Here is a 19,362-nt window from a genome sequence, read left to right on the forward strand (position 1 = left end):
CCCCCCAAGCTAAACAGAGAAATATCCTCATTGGCTTAAAGGGGTATGGAAGAACTAGCCTTGGCAGTCTCTGCCGCGGGCCGGACCCGAGGGCTGTTTTGAGGGGCAGCCGCCCAGGGCCCCGCAACGGGAGAGGCCCCATTTTTCAACCTAAGACTTTAAATTTGTATATGTAATAAAAACAAGCATTAAATAATGTCTAGTTGGTGAAAAAAGACTGTTTTTAAGGCCCAAATTCATCTTATTATCCAAGGTTCGATCCCAGCAAATGATATTTTTGGCACATTTTTGTCATCTTTTCAGATACATACGTAAAAGAATTATACTTTTGGTTTCATTTATGAAATAAACAAAAGTATCTTACAAAAGGGTATTGTTTCTATTTGCATATTAATATTTTAGCTTTATTTAGTTGAATTAGGGTCATTTTAAATATTTTTAAAGGAAATTAATAAATTTAATTAACATGACCCGGCCTAATATCAAATACGGAGTATATGGTTCAGTATACTAGGGCCCCTATATTATTTTTCGCCCTGGGCCCATAAACCGGTCCTGTCTGCCACCATCGTCATCGTTACCAAAACCACCACCATATCCATTTGCCCAAGCACGACTACCTCCGGCATGAGGAGGTGTTTGTGGTGGGTTCAAATCTTCGAATTCATTGAAAGCTCCTCACTAAATAAAACTTCGAATTCGTTGAAATCTGTGTAAAACTCGAGTTCAAATCTTCCTTGTTTTCGTCGAAACACCAAGCTTGGTTTAAAATTCGTTGTTGCGAAAAATTTGCTGAATTAAGTATTTGTTGATGGAAATCTTCGATGCCTAGCTTCAGATGTGGTGTTTGTTGTGGAAGAATGTGGTAGTAAGAGTAAATATATGGCAAAATTGGTGATGGGAATTCGGGGGGGGGGGGGGGGGGGGGGATGTTAATTTGTGGTGGTTTCATGGCGGCGAAAAGGGAGAGGAAGAGGAAGGGGTTGGCTAGAGGGGTTTCAAGTTGTGGCAGGAGGTGTTTGCAGTGGGATCAAGGAGGGGGAGAGAGAAAGAGATGTGACAGTGGGAGTTTGAGAGAGAATGAGAAGCATGGAGCAGAGAGAAAAGCTTGATCGTTGTAGGTTGGCGGTGCAATGGCTATGGTTGTTTTTTCCAGTGAGGAAGAGAGACTGAGAAGCAGAAAAGGGCGAAGGAGGGAGAGACTGAGAAGCAGAAAAGGGCGAAGGAGGGAGAGACTGAGAAGCAGAAAAGGGCGAAGGAGGGAGAGACTGAGAAACAGAAAAGGGGGAAGGACGGGGGACGGAGAGAGAAAGGAAGACTCTGGTGGAGGGGGAGAATTGAAAGGGGGTTGGTGGTTGTCATGGTGGAGGTTGAAAATCAAGTGAGGTGAGGAGGAAGAAGTGGAATGAAAGGTTTTTTTTTAATATTAAATTAAATATCTATCCCCAAAAGAAAGCGACATGTGAAATGCTACTTTTTCAAAAATAGTTTTAACCTGTTAAGGTTGTAGGTAAAGTGTACAATTTTGGAAAGATACCCTCTAAACGTCGGATTATTTTAGAATTAATCAAAACAGGGATGGTTTTTAGAAGAACGGTCAAATGTTGGCTTATTTTTACAAATTTTTCATTTAAAAATAAGATAACCAATTAACTAAAGAAAAAGATGAAATGGCTATGGTTGTTAATTTGTGGTGGTTTCATGGCGGCGAAAAGGGAGAGGAAGAGGAAGGGGTTGGCTAGAGGGGTTTCAAGTTGTGGCAGGAGGTGTTTGCAGTGGGATCAAGGAGGGGGAGAGAGAAAGAGATGTGACAGTGGGAGTTTGAGAGAGAATGAGAAGCATGGAGCAGAGAGAAAAGCTTGATCGTTGTAGGTTGGCGGTGCAATGGCTATGGTTGTTTTTTTCAGTGAGGAAGAGAGACTGAGAAGCAGAAAAGGGCGAAGGAGGGAGAAACTGAGAAGCAGAAAAGGGCGAAGGAGGGAGAGACTGAGAAACAGAAAAGGGGGAAGGACGGGGGACGGAGAGAGAAAGGAAGACTCTGGTGGAGGGGGAGAATTGAAAGGGGGTTGGTGGTTGTCATGGTGGAGGTTGAAAATCAAGTGAGGTGAGGAGGAAGAAGTGGAATGAAAGGTTTTTTTTTTAATATTAAATTAAATATCTATCCCCAAAAGAAAGCGACATGTGAAATGCTAATTTTTCAAAAATAGTTTTAACCTGTTAAGGTTGTAGGTAAAGTGTACAATTTTGGAAAGATACCCTCTAAACGTTGGATTATTCTAGAATTAATCAAAACATGGATGGTTTTTAGAAGAACGGTCAAATGTTGGCTTATTTTTACAAATTTTTCATTTAAAAATAAGATAACCAATTAACTAAAGAAAAAGATGAAAAAATTCATTGAATGCTAAGTAATATTTTGGGAATGACAAACATATGACCTAGGAGTAAATCCTATCTACATAATGCATGTGGTTCCCTAGTACTTATACACTAACACTAAGTCACTAATACACCAAACAAGCTAAACACAAAATAAGCAACAAGGCTCCTAAATCCCAATGGCTCATGCTCCTGAATTTGAGCTAGTGATGTGTCTATTAAATATTATGTACGGCTATTTCTTCTAACTTTCAATATTTTGCTGCACGTTGTCAGGGGAAATGATAAATCCAAGAAAGAATTTCACTTCTTCCAAGGAAATCAACTATAAAAAAATGTGGATTTCCTTGGAAGAAGTAAAATTTTCCTTGGATTTATCACTTCCCCGTTGTCAGCAAGGATACCTTCATAACTCAGTAATAAGTATCCAGAAAGATTTGATACCATGGCAGAATGTACGGCTATTTCTTCTAACTTTCATTATTTTGTTATACGTTGTCAGCAAAGATACCGTCATAACTCGTAATCAGTATCCAGAAAGATTTAATACCTTGGCAGTATGCCCAGTTACAAGAAGTTATATATTATTATGCCAGTAAAAGAACATATTCCTAACTGCCAACATTAAGTCTCTGTGGATGCCAACTAGCTTAGTGGGTTAAGGTCTTCCGGCATGGTACTCAAGACCTAGGATCAAATCCCTTCTTCATCATTTTCCATTTGTGGCTCCCTACTCCATAAAAGAAAAGTCTGCTGAAAAGAAATTTCTCTTTAATTGAGGTGTAATACATTATCATTATGATTTTGTAATGGACTAAATCAAAATGGCTCTTAAAACCTCTTCGCTTCCTTTCCATAAAGTAGAAGATGGTCGCCCCGTTATCGCTTTTGGGTCAATTGAAAACAACCTCTCTGCAATTGCAGGGGTAATGATAATGATAATGTAATACATTAAATCACTAATAAATAACTTATCTTAACATAGAGTGTTTCCCAAGCAATGACAGCCACTTACCTTAGGAAAACCGATTGTTAACCTGTGAGAAAGTTCCTGACTATTTGTAGGCATAAGTTTCCATTTTATTTATCCCATTAACTGATAAACTCCTCATTACTTTAAAACACCAAGGTTGTCTAGACTCTAGCGGTCTAGTCTAGCCAGCCACATTCAAGCTAACATAACCTATTCGGATAACTTAGACAGATAACATGAAGCTAATGATCTACCCCTAAGAAAAATTTCTGCATGTTAGAATTGTCCTCAAGATCAACACACACACACACACACACACACATACACACACTCTAACTCAACACAAAATGGGAAAAAAAAAAGGGAAAATAATTATCCTGCACTAAAATACTTATCTGCAGATTGATTTAAATCTTGAAAGCAAACTCACGACTTTTGTCTAACCAACTCTTAAGTAGTCATCCCGTAGTTCTATACAAAAGGAATCATCATAGTTTATAGGAGGAGGTCCAACTTAATCAGTTATACTCCTTTCTTGATTTAGTGAGTCTATGACCTACAAGGGGGAATATGGCGCAAACAAAAAGGGTCAGACGGGGTAATTATTTTGGGAAAAGGATTATCATTTCGAACAAAAAACTGTCGTAATAATATCCTAATATTATTGAAAACTATGATACCCGAGTAAGAAGCGCAATGAAAGAAAATAGTAATAGTGTAATACTAAGCAGACAGCTCTAAAACGAGACTAATACATTTAAGACCTACAATTTAAATAACTCATTGTTCACCGTCTAGAGTTCACGAATGACAGATGTAAAGAATGATGAATGTTCTCTAATCCTGGGGAGATTTTTCAAAAAAGATAAACAGAAACGCCAAAAAGACCTTAAAAGGGGGAGGATCAAGATTATACCAACTAAATGAGATTAAACTGAGTAGGCAATTGAAAAGTAGTTTCAAGCATGTAACGACATACAGAGTAAAACTATAAGGGCCAAAAAGACAACTATATCCTGCAAAGATGCACAACAAGAACTAGATCGAAAGATTTAATCTTTTTCTATGCTATCAATCACACAGCTATAAAATAGCAAGGCAAGAAGACAGACGGAGGATTTCCTCTCCTTGTACCTTACAAGACCAACGCAGGGACATTGGAAACCTAATAATGCTTCCAAAAAAAACCTAGAAAGTATCCAGTTCATGCATGTTGCTACTAGCAGCCCACCCGTGTAGTGTTACTAGCTTATTAAAAATTCAAGTAAGACAATCTAGCACACAATCAGTAATATTGAGATCCATTAGTACCAACTGCACATCTGCGTACATAATCGCACTCAATACAAGAGCAACATTAATACATTGCAATAACAGCATGGAATCATGGGCTAAGTCACTAAACACTTATCAAAGTATTGATGTTAAAAAGGAATTATATATAGAAGAAATCATGATGATTAAGTTAAGTTTGTGCAGATAAACGTTTACGTCTTTTGGTCACTAAACTAACAGCTCTAGCCAAAATTACTATTTCCATAAACGGTACACCATATCTATTTGTTCTGTGCACGAGCAAGACGGAAAAACTTCATTAACATAGCAAGAAAACCATGTACCGTAGGGAGTTTGTTAGAAGAGGAGTGGTAAACAACTTTTGTTGTAAAATTTGGGTCGCCTGAGCTTAGCTCTTTAAAAAGCTCGAATTACTAGTGTACGGGGTGTCCTACCGGCACCACTTGGTACCGGCAGAACTCCCCGTAGGTAAACTTAACCTGCAGGTAATCTGGTCATCTTAGGTAAACATCACCTACCGGCAATATTTGCAAGACCCCTACCGGCATTATCATGAAGACAACCAACCAAGGATCACTATCAACAGGTCGTTATCTAACCACAAGGGACCCACCTGATCGTACCTTTGGATTGGTCTATATAAGGAGCACCTCATTTATTGCTATGAGGTACACAAACACTTAAACACACTTCTTTCTTACTCTCTGATTATCTCTTAATCACCTCTTAATCCCTCGGTAATCTTACTTAAGCATCGGAGGGGGGATTCTCGAACCACCCCCGAGGCTAGTTAATCCAGATATCAACCGGCACTCTCAACAGGAATCAAGTATCCCACAGTCAGCTGTTCTCATTCCACACCCGGAACAATTGGCGCTAGAAGGAGGGGACCTCATCCCTTGCAACGGTAGAACAGTCAGTATGGATCTCTCACAAAAAGACGGTAAAAAATCAAAGAAAAGTCGGGAAAAAGCAGCAACTCCACAACCGGCGACAACCCCCAAATTCCAACCCTCACTTCTAAACCCAGCCCATCCATTACAAGCACAATCAATTGTAAACCCAGCAACAAAAAACACCTCGGTACCGGCGCAAAAAGAGTTCACAGTGGAGGACGATGATGAGCTAGAAATGGAAAGCCCTGCCAGAGAGCAACCGAAAACTCCGCTGGAGCAGACGCTGCAGGAACGCCTGTCTCCCCTATCGGAAGTATTCACGGGAGAACAATTGAAAACACTGTCGGCGGTGATGGCCGCTTTGTCAGAGTTACCGGCCTCACAGCAGCCAGGCTCAGTCGGCAGTCTAAGAAAGACTAAGTCGGTGAATCCCCAGTTACCCGTTAGGGATCTCCTTACCGCCCTAGATCAAGAAAACACCCCGGAAAAAAGAAAGCGCTCGGATCCGACGGAAACAAAGTGGCCTGAAACAGAGCAAGTCCCCACCATGGAATATGAGCGAAGAGCGCCGGTTCTACAGATAGCTAGACGGCAGACAATCCAGCCAAAAGATTCTCCTCTGTGTCGAGAAATCCTAGAAGAAAGGATGGAAAGGATAAAAATCCCAACAGGGAGATACGATGGGACAACGGATCCGGAGGATCACTGCACCACATTCGAACAACACATGATGCTATACACAGATTCTGATGCCATGTGGTGCAAGGTATTCCCATCCACACTCTTAGGAGTTGCAGCAAGCTGGTATAAGGGCATAGAGGCACACTCCATTTACAGTTTTCGACAGCTGCAGGCGTCATTTTTGTCACGATTTGTGAGCAAACAGAAGAGAAAGAAATCGTCGGGAGAGTTAATGTCGTTCGCTCAAAGAGATAAAGAGCCATTAAGAGATTACCTCACCCGCTTTAACAAAGAATCAATCACTATTCCCAACCTACAGCAGGAGGTTGCTGTTCTGGCTCTGATGAGGGGAATGCAAGAGTGCGAATTCAAGAAGTACCTCAGCCGGAAATCATACACTAATCTGGGCGACGTCCTGCACAAGGCAAATGAGTACATCAGGGGGGATGAAATGATGAAGATCTCCAATGTGGTAGTGGCAACCGGCGGAAATGTCGGATACAATCCAGGATATAACCCCCAGGCGGGAAAAGGAGGAAACAATTTTCACCAGAACAATAATCAGCAAGGGGCAAGCCAGAGAAAACATGATAACAGAAATGCCAATCCACAGGGGCAGAGACCCCGACAAGACAGAAGGGAGTCCAGAGGATTCTTTGATAACTACACTCCGCTGAACACACCGCGGACGGCAATTTACAACATAAACAACAAGATGGACGGTTGGAGAAGGCCGCCACCAATGCAGAGTAGGGAAAGAAATGTCAAGAAATTCTGTGACTTCCATAATGAGCACGGCCACCTCACAGAGGACTGCAGAGACCTCAAAGACAACATTGAGGATATGGTCAGAAAGGGGTATTTTTCGCAGTATAGGGCGAGACAGGGAAATGGTAACAACAACTCGGTGGGGGGAAACCCTGCCAACTCATACCGGCCACAACAGCAAAATCAACAACAATACCCTAGAATCGAACAGCCATATCAGCCACCTAGAATCGAACAAAAATAGCCGGAAACCAGTGCCAGAGTAGAACAGAGGGATGGCGGGAAAAAACCACCCGTGTATGTAATTTCTGGCGGTCCAGTCCACGGAGGGACAATAAGCGGCGCCAGCAGAAGTCTGGAGGAACACAGGCACATGGTAAACTATCATAACACAAGAGTGTGGCCGAACCCACCCAGCATACCAGTGATGACGTTCTCGGAATCGGATTGCAGAGGCATCATTTTCCCGCATGATGACCCGCTGGTTCTCACAATCGATATAGCAAATGCCGATGTGAACAGAGTGCTGGTAGACGGCAGCAGCTCAGCAAACATCATCTTCTGGGAAGCCTTCAAACAATTGCACATACCAGAGGACGAGCTTCAAAGGGTGAACCACCCAGTGATCGGTTTCTCAGGATCTACAGTGTACCCAGAGGGTAGCATACGGCTGCCGGTGAAAATCGGAAAGGGATCTGAAATGCGAGATCTCATGGTGGATTTCCTGATCATCAAAGTACCAGCGGCCTACAATGTGATCATCGGTCGCCCATTCATACATGACGCGCAGGCGGTAGTCTCCACCTATCATTTGACAATGATATACATGTCGAACCTGGAAAGGCCGGCAAAGATAAGGGGAAGTCAGTTGGCGGCAAGATCCTGTTACTTGACTGCTTTGAGAACACCGGAAAGACTGGTCCCAGAAATAAACTTGACTACTGAGCCGGCAAGGCAAGAAGTAAACTGGACTACTAAGCCGGAAAGACAAGAACAAAGGCCAAAAAAGAAGAATGGCACGAAAAGAGGTCGAACTGACCTGGACATGGAACACTTTGATGAGAGACCGGTATCAGCACCAAGACCAATGCCAGATGGTCTGACAGAAAATATTGAGCTGGAGGTTGGAAATACGGATAGAACGGTCGTGATCGGTACAGAAATGGGGAGTGACATGAAGGTCAACCTCATAAGCTTGCTAAGGGAGCACGCGGACATCTTTGCATTCTCAGCGGATGAGATGCCTGGTATCGATCCAGAGATAATGGTCCACCGGCTAAACGCCGACAGAAATGTTAGGCCAGTACGGCAGAAAAAGCGTAATTTCTCCACGGAAAAAATGGCAGCAATACAAGAAGAGGTGGATAAACTGCTGGCGGTAGGTTTTATTGAGCCATGTGATTACCTTGAATGGTTGGCAAATGTAGTAATGGTAAAAAAGCCGAGTGGGTCATGGAGAATGTGTGTAGATTTCACCAACCTTAACAGAGCGTGTCCGAAAGATTTCTACCCACTACCACGGATTGACAGGCTGGTAGACTCTACTAGCGGCCACGCAATGCTCAGTTTCCTAGATGCTTTCTCAGGATATCACCAGGTCCGCCTGCATAAATCAGACAGGAAGAAGGCGGCTTTTATCACGGATGCAGGAGTTTTTTGTTACAAGGCAATGCCATTCGGGTTGAAAAATGCAGGGGCAACGTATCAAAGGCTGGTCGACAAGGTGTTTGCCGACCAAAAAGGCAGAAACGTGGAGGTCTATGTAGACGACTCTATCGTAAAAAGCCGGAAAGAGGAGGATCATATTACCGATCTCCGAGAAACTTTCGAGACTTTGAGAAAATACAGGATGAAATTGAACCCGAAAAAATGTGTCTTCGGAGTAAGATCAGGAAAATTCCTGGGGTTCTTGGTCAGCGAGCGTGGCATAGATGCTAACCCTGAAAAAGTAGAAGCAATCATCAGTCTGCCGCAACCCAAAAGTGTAAAAGACATACAGCGGTTGACAGGAAAAATGGCCGCCTTGAACAGATTTGTGAGCAAGTCGGCAGACAAGCAAATGCCCTTCTTCACAACCTTGAGGCAAAACAAGAAATTCAAATGGGGGCCGGCAGAGCAAGAGGCTTTTGAATCTCTAAAAAGTCACCTGAAGAACCTACCAACAATAGCAAGGGAAAAGGAGGGCGGAAAATTACAGTTGTACATATCGGCGTCACCAAAAACAGTCGCAGCAGTACTGGTAGCCGAAACAGATAACAAAGGGCAGCAACCAGTATATTTTGTGAGCCATGTGCTAAACGGCCCAGAAACAAGATACACGTTGGTGGAGAAAATGGCATATGCAGTCCTTGTTAGGTTATGATACATATGACATTTACATAGATCATGCGGAAACAACCATTAACCCAGGAAACATATTATTTACACATAATCATATAGCATAATTAGATGCATACTCTTTGTTGCGTGCCTTCCCTAGCTGCGCCCGAACCGAACAAGAACAAGTCTTTTAGGACTCCAAGTGTCGTCCCTCCGTAGAAAGTCCACAGCACGTCCGGATCCGCCTTAAGATTGACCAACTAGAATCGCCCTTAAGGTACTCAGAAAATTCGGCACTTTTGGGGCAAGATGGGTGTTTGAATTTTCTCTCAAAAAACTCACTTTTGAATACTTTGAAACTTGTGTATAAATTATGACCCCTAGGCCTTTATTTATAGAGTTATGGAAAAGGAATCGTAATCCTAGTAGGATGCGAATTAATTGGAATTAGAATTCTACATGAATTCTACTTAATCAATTTATCCAATAGGAATAGACATTTAATCATACACTGACTCTTGCAGATTCAGGAATCTCGCATGAGCTCAAACTCACACACACACGGCAGCCACAAGGGCTGCCCATGCGCGTGCGAGCAGCAGCCCACGCAGCGCGGCCCACGTATGCGCGGCCTTGTGCGCGCTGGGCTGTGGCGTGCGTGCTTGCTGGGCGATGGCCTGGCTTCGTGCTGGGCCTTCGTCCGGCAGGCCTCGTCCGATGCTAATTCGTACGATACGCTTCCGATTAAATTTCCATTTCCGGAATCTATTTCCGATACGAACAATATTTAATATTTCCGATTCCGGAATTAATTTCCGTTTCGAACAAATATTTAATATTTCCGTTTCCGGAATTATTTTCCGATTCCGGTAATATTTCCGATTCTGACAATATTTCCGTTTCCGGCAATATTTCCGATTCTGGTAATATTTCCATTTCCAATAATATTTTCCGATACGTACCATGTTTCCGTTTCCGGCAACATCTACGACTTGGATAATATTCATATTTCCGATACGATCCATATTTCCGTTTCCGGCAATATCATCGTTTCCGGAGTATTCATTTCTTGCCTGTGACGATCTTAGCTCCCACTGAAACCAAGATCCGTCGGTTCCGAATATTCATAGATGGAGTATTTAATGCCATTAAATACTTGATCCGTTTACGTACTATTTGTGTGACCCTACGGGTTCAGTCAAGAGTAAGCTGTGGATTAATATCATTAATTCCACTTGAACTGAAGCGGCCTCTAGCTAGGCATTCAGCTCACTTGATCTCACTGAATTATTAACTTGTTAATTAATACTGAACCGCATTTATTAGACTTAACATAGAATGCATACTTGGACCAAGGGCATTATTTCCTTCAGTCTCCCACTTGTCCTTAGGGACAAGTGTGCATTTCCTAATTCCTTTGTCGCTCGATGCTTGCTCTTGAACATAAGGTAAGAGTTGTCATCCTTATTATGTCCAGAGGTGTTCCTCGGTTTCAGAGTTCAACTGATCAAATAAACAGATAATCATAGCCTATGATTCATCCGAGCACGGCCATGCATTTCACAGTTTCTAGCTCTCCGAGTGGCCTTGTACAACTTTTAAGCATCTCATCCCGATTTATGGGAGGACAATCCCAATCTTGCGATCTTGAGATTAGACTTCGTTTGATAGGTGATTACCTGAGCGTTGCCTTTATAGCCTCCTTTTACGGTGCGACGGTTGGTCAACGTCAAAGCAACCAGTTCTCAAACAAGTAATCTCAAATCACTCAGGTATTGAGGATTTAGTGTCTAATAATTTAATGAAATTTACTTATGACAGACTTTCATCTCTTACAGTAAAGTTTCATAGGTCTCGTCCGATACTAGTCTTCCCAAAGTAAGTATCTATGCAAATGATTATGACATTGCCATGTCCACATAGTTCAAGAAACAGAACTACTAGTCATCTTGCATTCTAGTCGTCTAACGTTTTCTATGCGTCCAATTTTATAGAAAACTCCGACTAGGGACCATTTTCAACTTTTGACATTCAAGTTCACTTGATAGACATTTCTTAGTCACAGGACTGGTCCTGACAGTCTATCTTGAATATATTGTCAAATTGAAGGGACTCATCATTTAATACTAAACCAAGATTAAATGGAATATGAAAATACATTTCATATATGATAAATGTTCAACCCCAATGTTTTATAACCATGGGCCTCAAACCCATCTTCTAAAACAATTCATGGAATTCAAAGCTATGCTTGATTTCCAGTGCTACAACGTGAGTGTTGCTTCTCACTTGTTGCATAGGTTTAGTTATCATGCTTTGCCAATCTTAATATCCTTTTCATCGAATGTTCTTCGAGATATGATGATAAGATCTTTTCGAGTTTGTTTATTATGTGATCTAGTCTTTCTTACTTCGATGGTGGTATTACTCATTTTGCAATGAAGAACCATCAAGTTAGCAGACGTTTTTCTTGCTTCAAGAGTGGTTCTACGCATTTTTCAATGAAGAACCATCGAGCCAGCAGACAGGTGATCTACCCAAGTTCAGTGAAGAACTTTAAACAACCCTGTTTTATTGCTTCTTAGGCAATAATTACTTTTACTTCAACTGTTTAGGTTGCTAGTGATGCTTTGTTTGGATTTACTTATCCAAGCAGTTCACAGATATGTGGAAGACTTTCCAGCTGTATCTTAGAACATAGAAATTAATATTTTAATTTCCCACGCAACAACTCATGGTCTCCAATCCATGTTGCCATTTCAAAACACGATGCTCTATAGCTCGTCCTTATCAATGGTTAACTCCAAAGGGTCTTGCTTGATCCTTTGCCAGTGTTTATGCGTGTAGCATCAATATCTAGCGTATCTTTATTTCCTTGAATCAAGAACTATTCCTATGTACCTTTTCAAGTACCATAAGTATTCTTGGTCTCAATCTAGTTGATCTTCACTTAGATCAATAGAGATTGGTATATGTTCGTCATGCCTAAAGTCATACGATACGTTTTTGGCGATCCTCATATTATATCATACATGATAAATTCTTTTGCAGAATAATTCCCAATTGAATTCTATTCATGTAACTTTAGCTCATTCAATTTTAGTAGATACTGAATCCAGCTAAATTCTTTGACATATAATATAGGTTAAGAATCTCATTTAGACTCTTTGATGTTTAACTTAGTAAATGCTTATACATAGTTCAAACATTCTTTACTTAGATTTATTCACATGGGTCGAATATCTCCAATGGATACCCAATATGTACTAAGTTTCGCCATGGTCCATCATTGATGAATAATTTCAAATCTAAGTCATTAGCATTTGAATGTTATTTCACAATAGAGAGATATGTGTGTGATACATATAGGACCAAATAAGTTTTTATGTACTCCCACTAAACTTCTTATACATCTATAAGAATCATGTACATTTTATGAAACTAAAATACTTATTAGCTTCACTAAAATACAGTTCCAACTCCCAATTGCTTGCTTAAATCTGTACTTAGATTTTATAAGCTAGCTTTCTCTTTCAAGCATTTATTTGGATCCACAAATCCTATGACATACCATGTACATAGTTTATTCCAACATTTGATTGAGGAATACGTTTTGTCATCCAATTGCTATATGTACCAATATGCAATCATTGCTTGAATTATAGACTTGAGCATTACGATTATGCATGAGGTTTCAACACAATTTACACCATGAATTTGCTTGTAACCTTTAGCAACTAATCTAGCTTTGTGTGTGAACACAATTCCATGTTTGATGGTTTTTATCCTTAAAACAAACTTGCAACCAATAGGTGTGAACCCATTCTTGCAAATCAACAAAATTTCAATTTTGTCATCAAAACATTGAGTATGTTTTATGGCCTCTAACCATTTAAAACATTTGAGTCTATATATGGCCTCTAACCATTTTAGGGAATCTAGGTTTCGTCATAGCTTTCTTACAAGTCACAAACTCATTAATCTACATGATAATAGTTTGACTGCAAGTTGTAGGTTTCTTCACTATTTTAATAGAAGAATCTCATAGTTTCATTGACCTGATCTCTATGTTTCTTTACTATCTAATAGAAGAATCTCATAGTTTCAGTGACTTGAATTCTATGCCTACTTGGGTATAGAACATCAAACATTAGAATATCAATAGCCACTTAAAGTCCTTTGAATATTCTGTTCTCCTTGAAGCACTTGTAAAGTCTTCTAAGAGATGTCTATTCTTTAAAGCCACTTCTAAAGTCTTAAAGAATAAGTTCGGATTTTCTGAAGCACTTCGAAAAGCCTCCGGAATGTCCGTTTATGTTTGTTGTTCGCCTCGAAAACTTTCGAGGTCTATTTTCTCCCACTTGTCATTTTGGAAACGAATCTCCAAAAGGACATTATTTCGAGCAAACAAACATTATGTTCTCAAAAATTCGTGGTAGAAACAATACCCTTGTGTCTCATTTGAATAAATCACAATGAAACATATATCTAGACTTGGGCCTTAGTTTGTCGAATGACAAACACTAAGCTCCCACTGAGTTTTGCAATTCTCTAGATATTTTATAAAAAGTTATTCTGAAATTACTTTTCAAAAGCTTTGACGAATTTGGTTTAGTTTGGTGGTAGTTGAGCATTTTGTTTTAGAAATTATAGGAAAAGTCTTTATGATCCATCATTGATCGAATCAAGTACTAATTGACTTCGATTATTCCAACTAAGATATGCCATATCTTATGGACCTAGATTGTGAAATTACAACACACAATCATTGATGATCATATTTGGTCTCAAGTAATCATCAACATGATCTAACCTAGATCTTTATGATTTCTTGCCAAGTGGATTTTATACTTCTGAATCTTTGAACTAGCCAAACAGATTCAACTTATACATTTGAGTAAATAAACCTATATTCACTCAAATCCATGTGAAATAATAAAGTCATAAAACCTTTCTTTAGCTTTGAACTCTATCGTCTAGGCGTTCTAACAATAGTTCATATTCTTTGTTACTTTCAACAAGTAAGATTAGCTTGTCTTAAGTTGATCTAGAAATCAACCAACTTTCAAAAGTCCATCAAAATAGAGCTTTTGAATGTTAACCTGTTGATATGGTCTAAGCAACAATGCCAAAGATTAGTGGAACTCAAATCAAGAAGTTGATTTGAACCTAGTAAAGTTCTTTAAAGAGTTGTTTGTTTTAATCAAGCATATTGACTCAACCTGTAATTGACCATTTCATTCAAATAAACAAACAAACATTGCTTTTGTTTTTCTTGAATGTGAGTCTTTCTGTGTTTGAAGCAGAAATTTAGGTATGCTGATTATGGAACAAAATAGCCATTTAGTTCCAGCCTTGAAAGGACTTAAAACAAACTAGATGACCCTACAACTAATGTAGCATTGCCATGCTTCATTTCCCACTTGTAGGTCATTAGTGTATCCTAGCTTCCATTGTTTGAGTTATTACCGAAGTAAGAACCTCAAGCGGTATATGATACCAAGGAAGTTTGATTGCTAGGTCACTTCTCTTTAAACATAAACTTATAGGTAGAAACGGAATCGTAAATTCCTTTCATTTGTTCCTCGTTTTCCTATTTCTTGTACCCTTTCTTATAGTCTTAAGAATTGAATTCTTTAGTGTTGACTTTTATACTTTGTTAGACATGTCCAATGTCACCAACAAGGTTCTTTACCATTTTAATTTATGTTGAATATTTTGTTTCAACTAGATGATCTTACCAGAAGCTTCTAAAGTTCTCTAAGCATCGATCTATTCGAATGTCTAGGGACTAGACTCATTCGAGAATTAAATGGACAAAGATATTAGGTTGTTAACCATTGGTAAGGCTGAGCGTTTAAACTCAATGCTTTACGATCTCAAAACTACATTGTATTTTGAATTCACAAGCACCAATTGGTTTGCCATTCGATTTTGATATTCGAAAACAACCATAAAAGTCGATATAAGAAACGTACATTTTAAATTGCTCACTTTCTCTCTTTTCCGTGAATCGTTCTTGGATTCACTACCAATCGAGGAAATTTACTGTTACCTTTCTAAAAGGATTTATTGCAGTGCAAGATATTTAATCATAAACAATAATTAAAACATACATTGAAGCATGCAAAGTCTAAACATTTATCATGAATAATAACTTGAAATTAAAGCAACCATGCAATTCAAACAAGTTATTAGCATTTTATTCGATTTTATTGTTCCGGCAGGTGTGAATAAAATGATTCCAAGACCCTAAAATCATTGAAGAACTAAGCACAGTTTGTCGACTTAATCCTAGAACATCTTAGGTAAGCAAAAGCCTTTTGCTAATAGTCTAGAAACTATTCTTGGTTGATAGGTACGTCTAAGAACTTATTAGGTAAACCTATCGAATTTGCCACGACATAAAAGGACTCCTTACTTATATCGTTGAGTTTCACCAAAACTAACATGTACTCACAATTATTTGTGTACCTTGCCCCTTTAGGACCAATAAGTAACACCTCGCTGAGCAAAAACTATTACTAGATTGATGTAAAGGATATCCAAGCAAGTGTATATTTTGGCATGGCACCTTTTAACTCAATTTTTAAGTTTGGAACTTAAGGCTCTTACTATGTTGGTTAGATTTTAAGTGAACTAAAATCCTTAATCATGCAACATAATCAAGCTTTTGATCTCATGCATTTTAAGACATATTTAAAGCAATAAATAACTTAAAACATGCATAAGATATTTGTGATCTAGTATGGCCCGACTTCATCTTGAAGCTTTGACTTCAAAGTCCGTCTTGAAAATCTCCGTGGGAGGCATCATTTTCTTCAAATAGGATAAGTTATAACTAATTACAACTATTTGATGGTACGCAGACCATATTTGAATTGAAAAACAACTTTGGTACTTTAGACCAATTACATTCAAATTAATGGTACGCAGACCATATTTTCTATCCTATTTGGGCCATACTAGTCACTTCATAACCTGCATAACAGTACATATACAATATATACCATTCACCCATTCATTATCATGAATGGCCCACATAGCTGGTTAGTTAAACACATTATGCATCACGTAAACATTTGCAGCAATTAATCAAGGGCACCAATAATCTACCAATTATTCAGTCCTTATTAATTCTAATCGAGTTGTTTTAACCTTAAGGATTTGTAGACCTAATCAAGAGTTTATGACTAAAAAGTGCTCCCACTCAAACCAATAAATTCATATGCTTTACTAATTTTAAACATAAAATTGTATTTCTAGTCTAACCGGAAACATACAAATTTAATTAAAATTTAAAGCTCATATAAATTTATAATTGAATCCAAAATTTAATTTAATTTCAGTCGCATTTAAATTAATTCATGATTTTAATTTTAGTAAAATAATTAGAATAAATTCCATTTATTATAATTATAATATTCAAAATTAAAATCCAAGAAATTAATTCAAATTATTAATTTTAAAATTAATTAAAATTACGTGAACTGAAATTTTCAAATTAAACATTCAAAACGATCTAATCGAAACGCAAACACCCTACGCGTTGCACGCCCATGGGCTGTACGCACACAGCCATTGCTGGCCATGTGCGCGCAGCCCATGCGCTCGTCGCATAGCTGCTGCTGTCCCATACGCAAGCCTCCGCACAGCGCCCCATCGCACGCGAGCTATCGCTCGCAGTGCGTGCGCGAGATCGCTCGCTGGGCGCGCTGGTTCGCTCGCTGGCGCGCGAGATCGCTCGCTGGCGCGCGAGATCGCTCGCTGGTGCGCGCGAGCCATCGCTCGCTGGCGCGCGAGATCGCTCGCTGATGCGCGCGAGCCATCGCTCGCTGGCGCGCGAGATCGCTCGCTGGTGCGCGCGAGCCATCGCTCGCTGGTGCGCGACATCGCTCGCTGGGCGGGCGACGTCGCGCGCTGTGCGCGCGAGTGATGCTGTGCGCAGCGCTCGTGGCACGCGAGCTTGCGCTCGCTGCGCACGAGGCTGCGCGCTGTTGTGCGAGGCAGCGCGCGCTGTGGCGCAGCTCGCTTGCTGCCCACACGCGACTGCCTTGGCTCGCCCCTCGCCCATGCCCATCCGTTCATTGCTCGTGGCACACGACACAAGGCAGGGCTGCTGCCTTGTGCTCGTGCACTACGCCCTTGCTCATTGCATTCGTGCCGCACGGGCGACGAGCTCCCTTGCTCGTCGTCGCATGCCCGCATTATACAACACCCCTTAAGGGTAACACGAAGCGTCCATTGCTTCGTGCGTGCAAGTTATTTGAACGAATCGCATAAAAATTTAAAATTTATATTTAAAATTAATGACAAATTAATAAATAATATTAATTTCATAATTTTAGGGCGAAAAAATCGAAAATTTATTATCCAATTGATTTCCGATTGATATGGATTCAAGTCTAGGTCATAAAAATTTAAAATTTATCGTAAATTTACAATTTTTATGGTGGTTTTTAATCATAGGTTTCTAATTAAATTACAATTAATTATGAAAATCAAATTAATTCTAAATTATTCTAATTTTCAACAAATTAATCATAATTACAAATTAGATTGCATAATTAACAAGACTAGGCATTCAAACTTGTTAAACATATGCAGTAGGTCAATTAAAAATTCAAGATTTATCAACAGGAATCGCAAATATTTAATTTAACATCTTAAATTTACGAAATTTTGCATCCGAAAAACTAAAACCTTCGAAAAGTCATAGTTAGGCTTCGAATTTGAGAATTCTGGGTTCGGCAGAAAAATACTATTTTTGTCAAAATTTTAGAATGCCTTTTACATGCGGAATTGACACAAAAATCACTCAATTCGGATGAGTAATGAAGAAACTGCCGAAAAACTGCGTACATATAATTAAATAAACGCAATTTGCAATTAATTAACAATTACGAAAATTAATCACCCCTTTTAATTCTTGCAAATTTGTAATATTTAACCATGTTCATGCAATTTTAGATTATGAAAATAATAAGGGGCTCGTGATACCACTGTTAGGTTATGATACATATGACATTTACATAGATCATGCGGAAACAACCATTAACCCAGGAAACATATTATTTACACATAATCATATAGCATAATTAGATGCATACTCTTTGTTGCGTGCCTTCCCTAGCTGCGCCCGAACCGAACAAGAACAAGTCTTTTAGGACTCCAAGTGTCGTCCCTCCGTAGAAAGTCCACAGCACGTCCGGATCCGCCTTAAGATTGACCAACTAGAATCGCCCTTAAGGTACTCAGAAAATTCGGCACTTTTGGGGCAAGATGGGTGTTTGAATTTTCTCTCAAAAAACTCACTTTTGAATACTTTGAAACTTGTGTATAAATTATGACCCCTAGGCCTTTATTTATAGAGTTATGGAAAAGGAATCGTAATCCTAGTAGGATGCGAATTAATTGGAATTAGAATTCTACATGAATTCTACTTAATCAATTTATCCAATAGGAATAGACATTTAATCATACACTGACTCTTGCAGATTCAGGAATCTCGCATGAGCTCAAACTCACACACACACGGCAGCCACAAGGGCTGCCCATGCGCGTGCGAGCAGCAGCCCACGCAGCGCGGCCCACGTATGCGCGGCCTTGTGCGCGCTGGGCTGTGGCGTGCGTGCTTGCTGGGCGATGGCCTGGCTTCGTGCTGGGCCTTCGTCCGGCAGGCCTCGTCCGATGCTAATTCGTACGATACGCTTCCGATTAAATTTCCATTTCCGGAATCTATTTCCGATACGAACAATATTTAATATTTCCGATTCCGGAATTAATTTCCGTTTCGAACAAATATTTAATATTTCCGTTTCCGGAATTATTTTCCGATTCCGGTAATATTTCCGATTCTGACAATATTTCCGTTTCCGGCAATATTTCCGATTCTGGTAATATTTCCATTTCCAATAATATTTTCCGATACGTACCATGTTTCCGTTTCCGGCAACATCTACGTCTTGGATAATATTCATATTTCCGATACGATCCATATTTCCGTTTCCGGCAATATCATCGTTTCCGGAGTATTCATTTCTTGCCTGT

Source organism: Spinacia oleracea, chromosome 6 (assembly GCF_020520425.1).
Source record: "Spinacia oleracea cultivar Varoflay chromosome 6, BTI_SOV_V1, whole genome shotgun sequence".
Taxonomy (NCBI): Eukaryota; Viridiplantae; Streptophyta; class Magnoliopsida; order Caryophyllales; family Amaranthaceae; genus Spinacia; species Spinacia oleracea.